The 20,581-nt window shown below is 40.4% G+C and overlaps 2 long non-coding RNA genes across 3 annotated transcripts in view; one reads left to right on the top strand and one right to left on the bottom strand.

Moving 5' to 3' along the window:
• The window catches only part of LOC116275354, a 55,444-nt gene extending 47,216 nt beyond the window's left edge, over positions 1-8,228 (top strand). Inside the window, exon 3 of the long non-coding RNA XR_004184398.1 lies at positions 7,910-8,228. This is a non-coding gene — a long non-coding RNA (uncharacterized LOC116275354). The remainder of the gene's footprint in view (positions 1-7,909) is intronic.
• Positions 3,620-19,675, bottom strand: LOC103883996. 2 transcript variants are annotated; one of them, XR_002521745.2, is made up of 4 exons: positions 17,907-19,675; positions 10,340-10,463; positions 5,162-5,313; positions 3,620-4,614 (listed from the first exon to the last, which is right to left on the bottom strand). It is a non-coding gene; the product is annotated as an uncharacterized LOC103883996 (long non-coding RNA). The 2 variants fall into 2 exon arrangements; XR_001902117.3 differs by lacking the exon at positions 17,907-19,675 and adding an exon at positions 10,608-12,166.
• Positions 19,676-20,581: the final 906 nt, after the last annotated feature.

Below are 20,581 nucleotides of genomic sequence, written 5' to 3'. Positions count from 1 at the left end.
CAGACAAGTCTGAGAAAATCCTGATCCAACATGCTGCCCAGGTTTCAAAGGGTTCTTATAAATCAGATTATGGAAGAAATTTCCAGACACTTTTTGGACTGTTTGGGCATAAACAAAATCACTAATAAATATTAGATCATCCTATAGTGTCTTCACTTTCCCAGTTGTACCTATCCTGCACTTAAAAGGAATGACCCAGGGTTTCTGGACCCAGTCAAGATACTCCTAAGACAACGTGAGAAGCCAGAATCCCTTGGCAGACTTTTCGTTGAAGAGAGTTCAGAAACCAAGGAAATGACAAGTCCTAATGAGTTGTCAGGAGAAAATGGACCATAATATGAATACCAAAATAAGTGATATAGTTCTACATGGAGAATTCTTGCATACATTCGTATTCAGGAGATTTGGGGAATGGAGTGTTCTGTTTAATTATTAGTTAGAATATAGTTTATTCGTTAGATTATTGGTTTGGCTACAGTTACAATGAGACTCAAAATAACTGTGGCTTTAAAAACACACACTTTATTTTCCTGTAATACAAAAACGCAGGTTGGCAATTCAGGCTGGTAAATTAGCCCCACAATCTTGAGGGTCTTCTTTATGTTGCTCTCTCATCCTCAACAACTGGTTTCCATCTGAAAGTCTGTAATGGCTGGCTTAACTCCTATTACCCTACCAGTTTCCCAGCCAACAAAGGGAGCACAACAAAGGGGATGAGATGGCACATCCCTTAGCTTTAGAGCACAGCCAACAGTGTCACACAGTACCTTTATTCAGAGTCCACTGGCCAGAACTGAGTCCATAGCTATATCTATCTGCAAAGAGTGCTGCAAAATAGAAGCTTTAGCTGGGCAACCATAAATTCTCTTATGAGAAGAAGAGATTGGGTCCGGGAGGGCAATTATTAGTTCTTCCACAGTCTACTTTCTAAGCATTAGAATATAATATCTAGAATTAATATAGAAAGTGGTTCTGTAATTAACTATCAATCCCTTCTCACTAAAGAATTGGCAAAAAGCATAGTCTGGAGTAACTCCACTTTTATTATTATGATTGCATATTTTTTTTTCTTAATCTTCCTCTGTGGCCCATGTTTTACATGCCACATTGGTCTACGAAAGTATCATCATTTCTTTACAAACATTTTACATACTTTTATACTAACTTCACATATTTCTTAGTCTCTGGGCCTAAAGTTTCTAAATATTCTAATTTAAGGGAAGACTTTTCATCAGACATTTCTATAGGTATTGATAATTTTGATGTGTATGGAAGAGACCAAACAATGTGTAAACTTTAAGGAGGCAATTTGGAGAAGCAGAAATCTTGTCAAGTTTAGATCAGATTTTTCTTTATATCAAATCCCAGCTCAACTTTTTACTAATTACTTGATCTTAGACAAGTTAATTTACTTTTCTAAGCCACATATTTATTGGTTTTAAATGTGGGTGGGCTAAAATATATCCTTGCAAGTTTATTATAAGGATTAAACGATTCATTCCATAACAAATGTCTAGCAGAGTGCCTGCTACATAGCAGATGCTTAGTAAATGGCTATCTTCTTTATACACTTGCTAGCTTCTTTATACACTTCACAAAATTCCTGCCACACTCCATCCAGAAGTGATCTTCCTCTCTCTCTGCTCTGTGTTGTGAAAAGTTGAAGACAGCCCTGATGTTCCGGTGAGTCAAGCACCATTTTAAAGTGGTGTGCTGCCTGAAGAATTCTTTCCCAGAGTGCAGAAATCATTTGCTCTATGAAATCTTCGTCATCCCTTGCAGTTCCTCCTCTAATGGTCCAGGAGAGTTGGAGTTTACTATTTAATTTTTTGCTGTTTAATTTGTTTTATAAAGTAATATTTTGCTAGTTAGTTGTTTCATCCCAACCACGTATGCCATATGTGCTTAAGGTCAGATAATCTTTGTTTATGAATTTATATCATTTGTAAACCTGAGAAGAATTTCAGACAGCGTATAAAGTTATGTCTAGTACAGTAAACTTTTTTAAAAATAGAAGATAAAATTAGAAAGATGAAACAAATGGAAAACAAAGAATAGGACATAAATGGTAGTGGGACAGTGGTGAAATGAGTACCCAAATACACACATCCTCAGAGACTGTAGATGCCTCCCTTTGTCATCAGATTAGAAACTGGGTGTCACAGTGTATTTTGCTAGGGTTATTGTAACAAAAGATCACAAATTTGTTGTCTCACAGTTCTGGAGGCCAGAAGTACAAGCTCAAGATGTTGGCAGGGTTGGTTCCTTCTGAGGCCTGTGAGGGAAGGATCTGTTCCAGGCCTCTCCCCTTTGGCTTGTGGATGACCACCTTTATGTTCACATGGTGTTCTGCCTGAACGTGTCTGTGTCCAAATTACCAGTTGTATCAGGTTAGGGCCCATCCCAATGACCTCACTTTAACTTCATTACTTCTGTAATGTCTGCATCTCCAAATAAGGTCACACCCGAAGGTACTGGAGGTTAGGACTTCAACATACATATTATGGGGAGACGCAATTCCACCCATTGCTTTCAACAGAGCAAACTCAGAGCTCATGTTTTTGTTCATTTTGTGTTTTATGGGTTTTTTTTGTTTTTCAAAATCTTGTTTCAGGACTTGACAGGGCTTTAGCAAGATCATTTAAATATTAATTACTGTATAAAGCACTAGAGAGGGGCCCCGCTCATGCAGGCTTTGGGATCACAAGGATTCTGCTAGAAGGCAGCTTGCTGCCCCTTGGACTAATTACACGCTAAGAGCCACTGGAAGTGGAGGCTTTTTCAGTTCTCCTATTTTACATCTCTTTAGTCCTCTATAATTAACATAAACCATACCGTCTTCCATAATGTTTTCTAGCACTCTCTGGAGTTCACAATTGCTTTTGTATGCTGGTAGTTTCATTGTAGGTTTGTTGAGTGCTTAACCAAAATATCTATAGAATCTGGGTAAATATCCTTTCACATCACTGACAGAAATGTCAGCCAAGAATCTGCTGGAAACCTATGAGAAAGAAAACAATTTTTACCTTTCTAAATTTGTAATACAAACAACAATACAAAACAATCTCATCTTTATGGCAGTAATGTCTGAACATTTCTTAAGAAAGCAAGAAGGTGTGGAATCAAAATTTTAGAGACAGAAGATGCAAATGCCATCTGCTTCTCAGGGTAGAGAATTGAAGCCAGAAAGATGAAGTCTTCTGGCTCCCAAACCAACATTCCTTTTATTAGGCTTTTTTTGTTAAAAGAATCAAATAGTACTGCTTCAAACACCACCTAGAGACTGCACATGAGGATTTAGTACAGGTGCCCTTTACTTGAACCCCCTAAAGTCAAGTGTGTTTCTGAATTCAAGAATTCTTTGGGCCGGGCGCAGTGGCTCACGCCTCTAATCCCAGCACTTTGGGTGGCTGAGGCAGGTGGATCACGAGGTCAAGAGATTGAGACTATCCTGGCTAATATGGTGAAGCCCCGTCTCTACAGAAAAAATACAAAAAATTAGCCGGGCATGGTGGCACGCGCCTATCATCCCGGTTACTCAAGAGGCTGAGTCAGGAGAATCGCTTGAACCCAGGGGGCGGAGGTTGCAGTGAACAGAGATCACGCCACTGCACTCCAGCCTGAGCGATAGAGTGAAACTCCACCTCAAAAAAAAAAAAAAAAAAAGAATTCTTTGGATTTTAGAAAGACAGTTCAGCACAGTGTACCTACTATACATCCATTAACATTCCCAGTAGGGTCAGGGAAAGCTACTTCTAATCAAACACACTAATATTTCTGCAGCAAAGTGTGTGAATGTCCACATTATGTGCAATAAATAAGGATCATTTATAGTGTGATGTCACTTCATGGATCAGATTTTGCCACCAAAATGAGTTCTGAAAGCCTAGCAGTTTTCAGTTTTCACTACTCTTTAGATTTCAGGATTAAGGATAAAAGATTGTTCACTCTCCTTAACCTACAAGTGGGATTCTCAAGCTGCATTTTGCAGAACTACTTAGAGTGCCCCAGCCCAGCAGCACTGAATCAGATTCTTTGGGGTGTGGCCTGGGAATTGGAATTTTTGACAAACAACCCAGCTGATACTGATGCAGACGCTGGGGAAATACTTCGAGAAACACCGCCTAGGGCATAGTGCTACGGCATGGGAAACAGATGGGAACCTCAGCTGGGCTATTTTTATCACGTGCCTCTCCCCAAACCTCCCTTTGACATCACTTTGACCCTGCAGTCAGGTTTCACAGAATTTTTCTGTGACATTTTGATGGAGGTAGGTGTCCAAAGGATAGGAATATACAAAGATCAAAGGGACAGGAGTGAAAAACAAAGCAGAAAAAGGCAGACAGAATTACTATTCTAAACTCAAGCTACAGTCTGGTCATCAGATTATGTCACATGTATTCATTCACTATCTACTGAGTATGGGTTATCGGTCAGACACTGGTGCAGGTAGTTGGACAATCACAAAATAATTCTAGACCAAGTAATTTTTCCCTTTTGGTAATTCTTGTTTCTCTCTACACCACTTGCTGTTTTGGGTTTGGTTTTGTTTTTTGAGGAGTGGGCATCAGCCACTGAAGCACACTGAGTCCTTCCAGGCGGTAGCTCCATCTGCTGGAATAGAAGGAAACTAATCAGTGCCCCACTGTTTGATATAGATGAGTTTTCGCATGTACTAAATCACAATTCACTATTTGACCAGGTCACTTGTGCTAATGGAAGTTGTTTGTTAGCTATAGGTAAGCGGAGGAGAGAATTACTTACGTAACCCCATCAGAGAGCATTAGACTAATCTACATCGTTGAGAAGGCTTTAGTGTTAAATAGGTTAACACCCAGTGAAATTTCCCTAATATAGCCTGTGCTGGATGGAGATGCACTGACCTTCCTTGCAACAGCCTTTCCCTGAATTTGGGCTCCTGAGAAAAGCTTTGAACATGGCTAGCCCTGCCTTTTCATCTTGGCAGTAGGTAATGAGCTAGGCATGGGAGCTCAGAATACCACCAAAAGCCCTTTAGGGGCTATCCAGGCTTAGCATTCTGCCTGAATGTCCTAAACTTGCTTTGTTGACCTTTATTTACCCTCTCCTCTATCTCCTCTAGCCCTATTCATTTTCTCTACGGTACCCATTTCCCCCTAAATTCACCTTTGGTTTTACTCACCAAAGCTTGTACTCACACCCCTCTTCATCTGGGCGTCTGTTTCTCTAGGTTACTTTTTGCATGGGTTTGCAATATGGAGATCTGGTTATCTCTGCGGAGGTTTCTATGTTGATGTCTCTGTTTGGAGGTCTCTCGGTAGTAGGTGTGCATCTCTGTGGGAGGAAGTAGCGGTGATAAGGTAGTGTTTATGTTTAGATATATCAGTGCTCACATGTGGGAACATAACATGCTATTTTCAGCCTGGCTGGCTTCTATGGAAAATGGAGGATTTGGATAAGTGGAGGGGAGGAAAGAGGCTGAGAAGGAAGGAGGGAACATTTGTAGAGATGGAAATGAGTGTGACCAATAAGGGATCTATGGAAAAAAAAAACAGACTAGAGAAGCCCCCTCCCCATTGTCAACCCACAAGAGCAGAGACTTTGTTGTCTGGAGTCTCCTCGGAGGCTGGAAGGGGGCCTGATACACAGCAAGCACTCGATATGTGTTGAATGAATGAATGTTATCATTGCAATGGTTACTGTTACATAAAAGTGCATCCTACAGGCTTCTAGAGCTTTGTAAGTTATAGGGTGTGTAGGAATATTTGTGGTGTCAGAAGTAGGTTGGAAAAGGAGAGAAGAGTCAAAGCCGGCCTTGAAAGTCAGACTGAGGAGCTTGAGGCGGAAGGAGCTATTGCAGTAATTGAGGTTGCAGGGGGCAGGGCACTCTGTAAGACTCCTCAAAAATGTTGCATCGGCAGTCAGTTCCTTACTAACCGGGTGCTGTGGGACAAGCTTCCCTTCTCACACACCTGGATTCTTCTCTTCTGCCTGTCTCAGAAATGTCTGGGCTCCACAGAGCTCAGAACAGAGGCACCTTCTCTTCTCTGTGTATTTTCTCCTGCAGGCCAATGGTTCTAAACAGTGTATATGCAGATAATCCCATATTTTTACCACTAGCCAGATTCCTCATCAAGATTCTTGTATTCGACTCTCTAATTGACGATTGGATCATCTTTTTTTTTTACATGGCCAAAATAGAGCTCTTGATTGTATGTCCCATTTCTCTTTCTTAACACCTGTTTCTACTACTCTGGTCCTCCTAACTCTGTTATTGGCACTGCCATTCACCCAGTTGCTTAAGCTAGAAACATCTTTCTGGCTCCTCCCTTCTCCTCGCTTTCCTCTACAGCTCTCAGCTGAAACATAGGCCCCACCTATCCCCTTGTATCCATCTCTCCTCGCTCCTTTGGTCCAAGCGCCATCATCTCCTGCTTCGACTACTGCAATAGGTGCCTATTTAGTATCCCAGGTTTATCTCATACACCCTTTTGCCACAATAAAGCCAGAGGAATATTTAAAAGTTTTAACTTAGATCAGCCACTCGCTGCTCAGCTTTCACTGTATTTAGCTTTGCCACTGCATGTGAATAAAACTCCAAACTGCTGGCCGTGGTGCATGGAGCTCTCCATGTTCTAGGCCAGGCCCCTCCTCCCTATCCTTATCCTCCCCAACATTCCTGCCCCTACTTTTCTTCAGCCCCTGCCTGTCTTGAAGTCTCTCAAGTATGCCAGCTCCTTCCTGCTCAGAGGCCTTGGCACTCTCCCCTCAGGCCTTTTCAGGGTTGAATCCTCCTCATCCCTATGTCTCAGCTTAAAGGTCACCTTCCTCCAGATGCCTTCATGACTTACTCTACCTAAAGCAGGCCCAGCCACCTGTTACTCCCTCTCACAAGACTCTGTTGTTTACTTCACAGGATTCTTCACAGTTTGTAATCGTTTCATTTGTTGACTTGGTTTTCCCCACTAGGTTGTAAGTTTTATAAGAGTGAGGACCTTATCTTCTGTAGTGGTGAATCTCAAGCTTCTAGAAGAGTTCCTGGCACAGACTAGACACCCAGTAAACATTTACTGAACAGGTGAATGAGCCTCCATAAGCCTCATTTTCTTATTCTATGACCTAAGGATAAAAATACAACCTGCCCAATAGAGTGGTTATGAGGATTAAATGAGAAAATAGAACTTAATAAATGTTAGCCATTATTATGAGTAGTATTGTATTTCTAATACCATATACTTATTCTTACTAATATTAATACTATTCTGCCACATTACTACTAATACTATGGTAATAGTTTTTAGTAGTTAATTCCACTACCTTGTACTGGTTGTTGAAAAGAAAAATACTACTACTGTAGTAGTTCTATTATTCTTTTCAACAACTATTATATGGTGGTTAAAATTAACTATGATTTACAAGTAAGTAAACAAAGATCAGAAATATAAATAGTCTACTCATGATCACTTACCTAGCATACATTACAGCTTAAATTTTAAGAGTAAAGAGTTGCAAATAAATACAGATCTTAAGCCTGAGTGATTGGAGGGAAGGTGTTACTGATGGCATAAATAGGGTTTTTGAACAGAGGTGGCTCTAAAAAAATGAACTCATGTTGTGCTGAGTGAATAGCTGGATATTCCTGGGAAGATGTCTCACAGACTATCGGAGATACAGAACTTTTACTCACATAAGAGGTGAGCGGTTGGAGATTTGAGCATCAGATGAATATAATATCGCAGTTGTGATCATAATACCATACCTGGAACACACACACACACACACACACACACACACACACACACACACTCCTTGGGATTAAAAGAGTTGCTGCTCTTTGCTCCTCACATGGGTCTCTCCCTCTCTCTAATCTCTCACCTTCTTATTCACCCAATCCCCCAGCTGACATTTCCTTCCATCTTTTCCATCCTAGACCTTCCCCTGCAACATCCCATGTGCATTTTGGAGGCTCACTATGCAGTCCTTAAGAATGGAATTAACTTCAGGACCTTCAAGCAAGTCTTTATCAGCTCATGTAAAATCAGGTTCAGGTGTCATGAACTTTTCAGAATAGGACAAATAAACAAAGTATCACAAAAACTCTTTCTCTTACATTTCTATCTCTAAAAATAGGTAAAATTTATATAGCATTGATATGCCAGGCGCTAAGTATTATATATATGTTAACTAATTTTTCTTAAAACAGCCCCATGAGGTAGGTGGTATTGTTTTCTCTATATTATGGTGGAAATTGAGACACAAAATAGCTAAGAAATATGTCTAATGTTACAAAATTGTTATGCTATGATTGGTTTGAAAACAACTGCAGTAGACTGGGTATGGTGGCTCACGCCTATAATCTTGGCACGTTTGGAGGCCAAGGCACGTGGATCACTTGAGGCCAGGAGTTCAAGTCGCCAGATTGACCATCCTGGCCAACATGGCGAAACCCCGACTCTACTAAAAATACAGAAATCAACTGGGAGTGGTGATGTGAGCCTGTATTCCCAGCTACTCAGGAGGTTGAGGCATAAGAATTGCTTGGACCCAGGAGGCCGAGGTTGCAGTTAGCTGAGACCTCTGCACTCCAGCCTGGGCAACAGAGCGAGACTTCATCCCCCACCGCCAAAAAAAAAAAAAAAAAAGAGAGAGAGTGAGAGAGAAAAGAAAAGAAAAAGAAAAGCAACTGGAGTAGACTTGGAGGAAAGAGAGAGGAAATCTATAAGGAGGTTGCAGTTAGAGAAAAGAACATTTATAACTAAGATCCCAAAGAAAAATAACCACCTGGGATCTGCAACTCTTAGATCACCTCAAAATATAAAATATTAAAAATGAGAATGTCATGTCACCTCTAAAGTTCAGTGACATTTGGTGAAAAGAATAGTAGCCAAAACTTTTTAGACTGGTCACGAGACGTACACAGCTCTGCCAACAACCAGGTAAGAGATTTTAGGCAAGTTCCTCTCTAATCTCTGGGGCTCAGTTTCCTCCTTTGTACTAGAAAGGGGCTTGACTAGTTAACTTCTGAGGGCTTTTATACTTGAATTACTATATCGGTTTATTAGGCTGCTTAGCTGTGTACATCACGAACCTGCAAACATATTCTTCTTTAAGCACGAGTTTCTTCATGTTACTTCCCGACCCCAAAACACTTTTTGATGCTTTCTCTTGACTTTGTGCTCCCATCCCCTAAATGGCTGTGACAATCTTGATATTAGAAATAGCCATCTTGTGGGGAAAAACCTCAGGCTTCCCATTTGTTTTCTAGTATTAACTAGCAGAAGAATTTACTGGTAATCCACTTAAAGAGATGAAGCCTTATTAAAACCAAAAACAAGTGGCTCATGGGAAAGCTTTTGTGCACTTGAGCATAACTCCTCATTTGTGTCAGCCGAAGGTTGTCCTGACTTACACTGTCATGCATTTTAACCAAATTAAGGTATCACATCATCATTACAAGTTTCACAATTTGTATCCCGGAGTTGTCTTATTCTTTTTTCTTTTACCAAAAAATTGAGTTTAAGGAAAAACTTTAACCTGAAAAGTGAGCAGGCTCACTTAGCACAATGTCAGCTGACCTACTTGTTTTAGTTTAAATGAAACTAACTTTTGCTCTTAATTCTCCCTTCTTCTTTCCTCTCCCCTACTCTCACCTACTTCCTGGAAAATATAATTCAGGTCAGAGTTCTTAGATGCAATGTGAGATGGTTTCTATCTTCCCAGGTGATTTAGCACCTGGGCTTGCATGTTGCTATAGCTGCAATGTTTAGACATGGGTTTGCAAGTGAGCAAAGTCTAAAAACAGAGTCTTGTTGACAATATATATGCCACAGAATTTTTGAATTGCTTAGTTACCAATGAGCTTGGTTATAAGTAGAAACCACTTATTTTTTTTTTTTAAACCACCATTTGCAAATGAGATCTACTGAAAGGCAAATAAAGCCTCATTTAAAAGTGTGGCTATTATCAGTAATAACAGTTATGATGATTTATGCTGCTTGGTACATTTCGACATAGGCTTTATATGCATTTTTAATAATAATTCTCAAAACCATGGAGGAGGGGGACAGGCATTCATTCATTCACTCATTCATTCAATCAATTGTCCTAGTTCATGAGAAGGACAAGTGGCCAGACTGCTTTTTGAGACAATGAACAGATAGTTAGAGAAAAGGTCAGGTATTTGCAGGGCTAATTGCATCCTGGGACTCAGAAGGTCAAGAAGTGATACACCAGGAGCTCAGGAATTGCAACCATAATTTATGCAAATGATTCACACTAGAGTTAAGAGTATGAGTTACAAAAACCCGACAGCTGGACAGGAAGACGCTATTTTAGAGTCAAGCCAACAGGTGGGCGTCACCTGGGATTCATCACTGCAGTCTTGCTAGAGCAGCATATTCCCACCTTGTCAAGAAGAAGGACCCACATTTCACATCAAAATGTCTTGTGGACTCCCCACATGCTAATTGTCATCTTCTTTATATCTGTTAATTGAGAAATATATAACAATAAAAATCTGTTCATTAAAAATATATAACGATAAAAATCAACTAGGAATCAGCAGAGATTTAACATAAATTTATATTTCACTAATTCTACCAGCGCTATGCCAGTTTTCAATTTATTACCTCTTTGTTCCAGATTTCTTCAGCAGCTGCTCTACAAACATGCACTAAACTCTTTAAGCATTTCTCCTTTACAGTGAGCACAGCGTTAAGCTTTGTCAGCAGATGCCACTGGAGCAGCATTGCAAAGAAAGCAAGTTTCTCTTCCTGATTCTGGTGTGCTACTTTTCTTCTTCTTGCTCCAGCTGCATTATCCATCAGTGGTGCTATGTATAAGACCATCCCGCTGTGTGCCCTGCCCCTACCATCTGCCCAGAGGCACAGTCCCTCACTGACTATTTGGCCTGATCCTGAGCCTGTGGCCACTTCACAGCCCTGCAACACAGGCACTGTGTGCTCCAGGCCTCATGTCCCCAGCAGTGGCCTGACTATGCACTTAGCCACAGCCTCAGTGTGCCTGTGCTCCAAGAGATTGCATCCTATTTGCCCAGCAGCTATGGAACAGCTCTGGTCCTGGAAAATAGGAGGCTTCTCTGACATCTGGTGGACTGCAAATACACCTTCTCCAACAAGGCCTGAACCCCAGCCTTAGGCAGAGAACCCTCTTTCCAAGTTGTCCTTCCTTGGGTACTCTCCCTCAATCCTCAGATACCCTTGAAAGTTCTCTTTACATTGTTATAGGTACTCTTCTATCACCGCTGAATAATTTTTTTATATTAAACTTCTCTTGATTTACATTACCATGTGGTTTCTGTCTCTTGCTTGAACTCAGACTGATAGAAGTTCATTTGGAAAAATAGCAACACTTATGTGTATGAGATATTCAATCTACAGATAACATTTGTATAAGAAAGCATTCTGAAATCCCTTGCTACTGATACCTGCAACCTTCTAGTGTCCATAGTCACCAAGTCAGGAAACCCTGGACTAAAAATGGACAGATTGGCAAGAAGAAAGACAGAATCCTTGACATGAAAATGAAGCTATTTGGGGGATGAGGTGAACAGTGTGGGATGTGGGGAGCTTTGATTGCTAGGGAATAGTGTTGGTGTTCAGTGGTCAGCCCTGCCTCCTCTTCATCCAGAATCTATGAAAGTCACAAAGATAAAGTCTGTCTTGGATTGAAGAGATGGGGAAGAGTAGACGGGGGCTATATGCAGTCAGAATTGGCTCAGACACCAGACTGGGATGGAGCCTATGGATGGATATAGGCTCCATCCCAGCCTGTGGAGACTATGGATATAGCCTATGGATATAGGCTCCATCCCATTCCAGTGTCTGAGCCAATTCTGACTGCATATAGCCCCAGTCTATATGTGCTCTGAATTATAGGGGGAGGGGAGGCAACAGCAAACCCAATAGTGAAGATCAGAGAACAGCTGGGAGATGAAGGGCAGAGCTAATGTCAGCATTTATTAAACACCTGTTTGACAGACGAGTATATAAGGCAGGGGGATATTAGGATAACTGCTCAAGAGCATCCAGTTTACAAGTGGAATGTGCATGCTTAGAAAACAGGTCACCAGCCGGGCGCGGTGGCTCAAGCCTGTAATCCCAGCACTTTGGGAGGCCGAGACGGGCGGATCACGAGGTCAGGAGATCGAGACCATCCCAACATGGGCTAACATGGTGAAACCCCGTCTCCACTAAAAAATACAAAAAAAAAAAAACTAGCCGGGCGAGGTGGCAGGCGCCTGTAGTCCCAGCTACTCGGGAGGCTGAGGCAGGAGAATGGCGTGAACCCGGGAGGCGGAGCTTGCAGTGAGCTGAGATCCGGCCACTGCACTCCAGCCTGGGCGACAGAGCGAGACTCTGTCTCAAAAAAAAAAAAAAAAGAAAACAGGTCACCTGCTTCTTAAACAGGAATTCCTCTTTATCACACTGCTAATCTTCCCTGGGCTTACTATTAGGGGTAGGACAGAAGGTTTTTGTCATTTTCCACATTGCAGAACAGATTAAGGACTCACCTATTTATTGAAGATATTGATGAAATTAGGTTATTTTTGAAATCTCTGGATCTGGCTTCTGGAGGATTAGATTTGGGAGAACATTTTAAATTCCTCTTTGATTTTCCACCACATTGGGGCTTTTTAAGCCATTCCTTGGATCAATTTTGGTAATTTACAATTCTCCTCAAAAAATGTTTTTTCATCTAAGTAGTATTTAATTTCTAAGTATCTTCTATATCTGCAGCCAAACCAATTTTTTACACCAAATGATAATGTTACCCAGTTTTCTTCCCTTTCCCTTTCTTCTGTGGTCACAAAAGCCAGGGGTTTACCTAAGTCTTTCCGTAGAACCAGCTCTGTGTTTTTCAGCCAGTTCTATTCCATTGTTTTCCTTCTTTCTTTGTTTTCAATTTGATAGGAGGAGTGTTATGGGAGATCTCAGATGCAGAGATGTGTTCACTATACTGTCTTCTTTATGGCTCATATCACACTTACTCTGGACAAGACAGTCTATTTTAATTATTTTGTCTTTTCACTCTACCATCATCTTCACTCCCATTCCCTTTTCCTGAATATACTTCTTATAGTCCTTGGGTCTGTGTGTATCCTAGAAAAAAATGTCATATGTTTTAAAATTTATTTTACTCAACTGCTTGATTTTAACATCTACACACCTTGTATGCTTATGTTAGTTTCCTAATGCTGCTCTAATAACTTATTACAAACTTAGTGGCTTCAAAGAACAAAAAAAAAATTATCTAAAATGTAGCACATTTCTTTTATAACCTGTAAGTGGGAAGGTCTATTACCTAAAATCCAGAAGCCATAACAATGATTGTTACAGTGACTATACAAAAACCTACAAATCCTCTATGCCAACAGACACACACACAAACACACACACACACACACACACCTATAGGCAAAGCAAATAAATGAATGATAACCTAGGTTAGAAGTCATAAATATTTTGCTAAAATTCACAATTCCTATTACAAAGGGCTAATCTCTTACATAAAGAGCTCCTACAAATCAATAAGGCCATCAACCCTGTAGAAAAATGAGCAAAGAATATGAACAGATTGTTCACAGGAAAATAACTGCAAATGATTTTTAAACATGTGAAAAGATGATCAATGTTGACTTACAAAAGGAATGCAAATTAAAAATACTTGGAAATATTACTTTTCTCTCATTAGAAGGTCAAAAATCCAGAAGTTTGGTGACTATCTTGGCAAGACTGTGGGAAAACAAGCAGGAATGTAATAGTTACGAACCCTCTGGAGGGCAATGTGGCAAAATTACAAATAATCTATCAAAAATGTAAGACTGTATGTGCTTTAACCAGGCACTTCTAGAAATTTATCCTAAAGATAAACTAACACATACACAATGACATATGTACATTTTGTGATCTATTTAAAAGGGTAAGATTGAAAACAATGTAAATGTCCATCAATAAAGATTCTTAGTTATGCCTCCACCAAAAAAAAAAAATAAATTTTCTCTTACGGTCCTGGAGGTCAGAAGTCCAAAATCAGTCTCATTGGGCTAAAGTCAATGAGCCCTTTATTGACTTTAGGAATTGGTCCTTTCTGGAGGTTCTGAGGCCACCCACATTCCTTGGCTCATGGCTGATTGCTTGCTTCACGCCCACCTTTTACTTCCTTCATCACATGTTCCACTCCTGACTGTTGATCCTACTGCCTCCCTCTGATAAGGAGCCTTGTTATCACATTGGCTCACCTTAGGAACCCAGGATCACCACCCCCATCTCAAGATCGCTAACCTAAGGGCAGCTGCAAAGGTTGTGGACATGTGGATGTAGCCATTTTTGGAGCACTGTTATTCAGCCTACCACAATGCTCATCCAGTCCATCTCTTCTAACAGCAGTGCAGTGTTCTGCTGCGTATCTGCCCCATATTTTACTTATCCATGCCCTACAAATAAACAGCTGCTACCATGTACATCTCTTCAATAAATATCCTCTAACATGGTCCCCTGAGCATCTATGTGAGACTGGGGAAAGCTGACACAAATTCCCAAGCCCCATCATCTGGAAGGGTGTCAAGTACCTAGACTGCATAACAAAACAAATCCCGTGAAAAGACTGTTGCCAAGTTCACCCTTGTTTGGGGACTTGACAGCAATTTTCCCTTCAAAACCAAAATTCTACTCACTAGCCATGGGTGATACTGGGCAGAACTACTGCCAGCTTGTTGTGTGCACACACATGCCGTCTCTCCAGTTATTCCCAGGTTGCTCTCCGGATTGGCTGTATCATTTTACATTTTCACCTACGGTGCAAGAAGACTGTAATTTTCGTCAAAATCCTGCTAATATATGGTAATATCAGATTTTCTCATTATTTACAATGACAGGGATAAAATGGTTTCCCGTTTTCATTGAAGCACTATGTTTTTTTTTGCTTTTGTTTTTGTTTTTGGTGGTAGTTTTAAGGAGCAGAGAGTTTAATAGGCAAGAAAGAACAATGACGCTCCTGCATACAGGGACTGAGGCGGGGGGTTCCAAAGCCAAGAGAGGAAACCCTGTGTGCCTCGGAAAAGTGGCTGCTTGTATGAGGAGGCTGGAGGGGGTAGTGTCTGATTTGCATAGGGCTCAGGAAACTGGTTTGACCAGGCATGTCACTCACATAGCTGGTGGAAAAAGCTGGACCTCCCACCCTAGCCTCTTAATATGCAAATATAGGGCGCCATGATGTTCTACACAGGTGGAGATACATGGGAGCGGCCATGCTGCCAGGCACATGTGAGGCCAAGGGCAGGAAGAAGAGGGCAGGAATCGCCATGTTTGGGTGGATCCAGTTTCTAATGGCCTTCATTTGCATATCAAAGCTTGCGGCCAGCTCTAAGATCGGGGGGCTTTCCTGTGAAGCACTCTATTATGTGGTTGACCATCTATTGATGTGCTTGCTTGCTATCCATGCCGCTTCCTAGGAATCTGCTCCTCATTTTCTTCCAGAGTGTTTCACTTGCTGTGGTGATAGCTGATACTATTGTTCGTTTGAAGAAGTTCCTTGTATTTTCTTTTTTCTTTTGTTTTTTTTTTTTTTTTTTTTTCAGACGGAGTCTCGCTCTTTGGCCCAGGCCAGAGTGCAGTGGCGCAATCTCGGCTGGATGCAAGCTCCGCCTTCCGGGTTCCCGCCATTCTCCCGCCTCAGCCTCCCCAGTAGCTGGGACTACAGGTGCCCAATTAATGTTTTGTATCTTTTTAGTAGAGACGGGGTTTCACCGTGTTAGCCAGGATGGTCTCGATCTCCTAACCTCGTGATCTGCCCACCTCAGGCCTCCCAAAGTGCTGGGATTACAGGCATGAGCCACCGAGAAGTTCCTTGTATTTTCTAGATAATACTTGTTAGTTATCAATATTGTGAATATCTTAATATATTGTGTATGCCTTAACTTTTTTGAGAATCTTTTACTTAACAGACATATTTCATTTTGATGTATTCAAACTTACTAACTTTTACCTTTAATTTGTGTACTTGCTTTTAAATTCATTTTCACATTTATTTTTATTTATTTATTCTTCTTCTTGTTTGTTGCTTTTTTTCCTCTAGAATCTTCAGTTAAATGCCTAGTTGTTTTATGTTCATCTTTTAGTTTTTAAAATGTATTCAGTAAATGTGGGCTACTGAAAGGACACAAAGATAGATGTGTACCCGCCCCCCGCCACACACCCTTTTGTTCTGCTAATCTTTGCACATACCAGAGAGTTCGTAAGTTCTGGGAGTACCTGTTTTTCTGCACGTACCAGAGATTTTGTAAGTTCTGAGACAAGGTCACAAGACGTGTTTAAGTAAGATAAACTCTTGCTGCCATAAACCTGCTCTCCCGCCTCAAAGGTTGAACCGAAATATCAGAAATGGCGGGAACCAATCATAGTTAGCCAAATCGCCTTGTTCAAACACTAGCCAATCATATATCTGATTTGTATAATAACTCTATGCCCACTTTTCTTAGACTATATAACACTACTCGGAGCTCAGTGGGGGAGCTCTCCTGCCCGTCTCGTTTCGCGAGCGAGGGAGAGTTCCAGGTTCGAACCTGTAATAAAGATCCTTGCTGCTTAGCTTTGACTCTGGACTCTGGTGGTCTTCTTCGGGGAATAAACGGTCTGGGCATAACACTACATTAATATTATTGCTTTGGTGACAAATATTTTTGAACCTAATAAAATTTTATTTTAAAATTTAATATATTTAACTCCAAATCTTTGACCAAGGCATTTTTCTTTCCTTCTTTTTAAATTTTTTTTATTTTTAATTTTTATGGATACATAGTAGGTATATATGTTTATGGGGTACCTGAGATATTTTGATACAGGCAGACAATGTCTAATAATCACCTCCTGGTAAATGGAGCATCCATCACCTCAACCATTCATCATTCCTTTGTGTTACCAACATTTCAATTGTACTCCTTCAGTTATTCTAAAATGTACACGAATTATTGCTGACTGTAGCCACCCTGTTGTGTAATCAAATACTAGATTCCTATTCATTGTATCTATTCCTATTCATTGTATCTATTTTTGTACCCATTAACAAAAAATGTTTCTGCTTTGAACTGTTTTTCATCTATTTTGCAGATGATGTTTGCTTTTAAAAATAGATTTTATAACTGGGCTAAAATCAATATATTGCTAGAAATTACAGTCTGCATCATATAAAGAAGAAAAGTAGGGCCTTCATAGCAAGTAAAAAAACCAAAATACTCTCAAGTGCAAACCAAATCCACCCATTCTTTCCTACCTTAATTTTTCCTTTCTTTCTCACCCGAATTTTTCCTTTCTTTCTCACCCTAATTTTTCCTTTCTTTCTCACCCTAATTTTTCCTTTCTTTCTCATCCTAATTTTTCCTTTCTTTCTCTGTGCTGCTAAATGTTTAACATCTAGAATTGTTTGAGGTTTTTGGCTTTACTGTATTTTTTATGTATGTTTTATCGTTATTCTGTGAGAACACAAGGTCATTTAATATTAAAAAGCTATGAGCAGAGAGGAAACTCAAAAGTCATTTTCTTAATTTATTACTGTCATACATTTCTTAATTATTGCAATGAGGATGAAACCATTTATACTCAACTATACTTCAGCCAATGCCATAGATACAAATTGCAACTTAAGGGAGCAAAAGAAATACAGAGGCTTAACCACATCTTATTAATTTGTTCATTCAACAAATATTTATTAAGGCCTTATCACGTGCACCATTCTGACAACCAGGAATATAGCAGTTAACAAAGTAAACAAGATCCACATTCATCTCTCCACCAAAGCTTTTTAGGAAGAGAAGCTGCAACAAAGAAATAAACAAAAATAAAAGTAATTTTAGATATGGGTATATCCCAGAAAGAAGCTAAGATATGATGACCTGAGAGCCAAGAACTTACCCAAGAAGAAGCCAGCAATGTGGAGGTCATCTGGAGGAGCAAGAGTGGAGGCCACAGCAAATGCAATGACCTCAGCAAGGCCCTTCTCTTCATCCAAAATGCAACAAGAATCAGGGTTATTAGAGTCAATTGCTGGAAATGAAAGAGAAACTTTGTTTCTAAAATGGTTCCTCACGAAATTTCACAAATAAGAATTGACTGTAACACTGTGCAGTCAGGAGGGGAGTCATGATGGGAGAAGTAACCCAATTCTGGAAAAATAACAATGTTTATGGATTGCTTTTTAAAAAAAAATAGGTGCAAATATTCGTAAGGATTGATTTCTCAACCTGTAAGGACCATTTCACCTGAGAAAAGGTTGACATGGCCCAGTTCTCAACACACGAATTAAAATGTCACAGGGCAGGATTTTCTTCCACTCCCAAACTTTCCATCCAGCTAGAGGGCTTCCTTCTCACTCCTTTCCCCTCCAATTTCCAGCCCAGTTCATTCTAGGCTTTCGCAGTCCAGGAGCTTTCACTAGAAGTCTAGGCTTCTCTTCTATTTCTTACCCAAACCATTTATTCCCACTCAACCCAACATTCGCTTAATTTATATTATCACAGCTAGGCCATCAGCAAAGCAGCGGGTCCTCCAGAGACTAAGGTCACCCATTAGAAGACAGTGAGGAGTTATAAATGAGAACAAACTGTGTCCTTTACAACTGTATCTCCAATTGTGCTTTGGTATTTTATTATTTCCAATAACAGCCATCTCTCTTTGTGGTTAAGATTTCAGAAACTACATAACTAGCATGTATTATAGTAACTTAATGGTAGGAACAAATGTCTGTACAAATTTTGTTTACTGAAATGGTTCTGAGCTAATTCATTCTGCATTTCCTGGACTGACCTTATAAGTTACTTATTGCAATATATGGTTTGTTTCATGATGCTTCTTAATGTTTTATATTTTAAATGACTGCTAGTCTGAAGATAAATGGGATAGAAGCTCATATTTACAGTAGTCTCTAAAAACAGAAAATACCCAGATAAAACATTTAATAAGAAATGTGCAAATGTATATAAGGAAAATGTAAAAGTGCTCCTGAAGAATACAATTACAAAGCTGAATGAATATGAAGATATTTGTTCAATATCAAGGATAGAAAACTGAATCCTAAGAAGGTGTCAGTTCTTCCTAGGTGATCTTTCCCTTGCGATAAAAGACATACAGCATAACATTTACTATCTTAACCATTTTAAGTGGACAGTTCAGTGGGATCAAATAGGTTGTCAGTGTTGCCCAGTCATCACCACTCTCCATCTCCGGCCCTCTTTCATCTTGTAAAACCGAAACTCCATCCCCATTGAACAATAATTTCCTGTTCCCCTCCCCTAGCTCCTGGCAACCACCATTCTACATTGTGTCTCTGTGAATCTGCCCACTCTGGGCACCTCATGTAAGTGGAATCATACAGTATTTGTCTTTTTGCAACTGGTTTATTTCACTTAGCATAATGACCTCAACATTCATCCATGTTGTAACACATGTCATAATTTCCTTCCTCTTTCTCAATAGCTTTTAAATGTAGCATGACCCTAATAAAAACATACATATGTTAGGCTGATGTGGAAAAATAAACAACTAATAAAAAGTGCTCCAAAATGTTGGAGTCCCACCTCAGGTAGCTGTTATTTATCATGTACTCATTTATCCTCGCCTTACCGTATTCCAGATACTGCTTTACAAAATAGGCAGGTATTGCTTTCCACCTTTTTTTTTTTTTTTAGATGGAGTCTTGCTCTGTTGCCAGGCTGGAGTGCAGTGTCGCAATCTCGGCTCACTGCAACATCCGCCTCCTGTGTTCAAGCGCTTCTCCTGCCTCAGCCTTCTGAGTAGCTGGGACTACAGGTGCTCCTCATCACGCCCGACTAAATCCTGGACTCAATTTTTTTTTTTGTTTTTTTTGTTTTTTTTGTTTTGACACGGAGTCTCGCTCTGTCTCCCAGGCTGGAGTGCAGAGGTGCGATCTCGACTCACTGCAAGCTCCGCCTCCCGAGTTCACGCCATTCTCCTGCCTCAGCCTCCCGAGTAGCTGGGACTACAGGCGCCTGCCACCTCGCCCCGCTAATTTTTTGTATTTTTAGTAGAGACGGGTTTTTACCGTGTTAGCCAGGATGGTCTTGATCTCCTGACCTCATGATCCGCTCGCCTCGACCTCCCAAAGTGCTGGGATTATGGGCCTGAGCCACGGTGCCCGGCCGGTCTCAATCTCTTGACCTAATGATCCACGCATCTTGGCCTCCCAAAGCGCTGAGATTACAGGAGTGAGCCACCATGCCGGCCTCCACATTTTTTATGTAAAAAGAAACTGAGGCCAAGAGAATTATGTAAATTCCCAAGTTAATATCCTAAGTACTGCAAGTAATAAAATCAGGTTTGAAATCCAGGTATGTGTCATGCCTAAGTCCTCCACTCCTCCTCAATTCACAATTATACTATCTAAAGTTCCCCCTCACAGATCAAGAAAGATTTCTCTCTCTTGCCTGTCCAATATTCTTAGGTAACTATTACTGTGGAAATCAATCTGATTAACTAAATGCACTCTAGTGATAGTGGCTAACAAAGACTTACTAATAGCTATTATGATAGCTAAGGTTTATTGAGGTCTCATATACTAGGCGCTAAGCAAA

This window comes from Papio anubis, chromosome 6 (assembly GCF_008728515.1).
Source record: "Papio anubis isolate 15944 chromosome 6, Panubis1.0, whole genome shotgun sequence".
NCBI classification, from domain to species: Eukaryota; Metazoa; Chordata; class Mammalia; order Primates; family Cercopithecidae; genus Papio; species Papio anubis.
The sequence above is the reverse complement of the archived record's forward strand: the minus strand, read 5'-3'. Positions and strand labels throughout refer to the sequence as shown.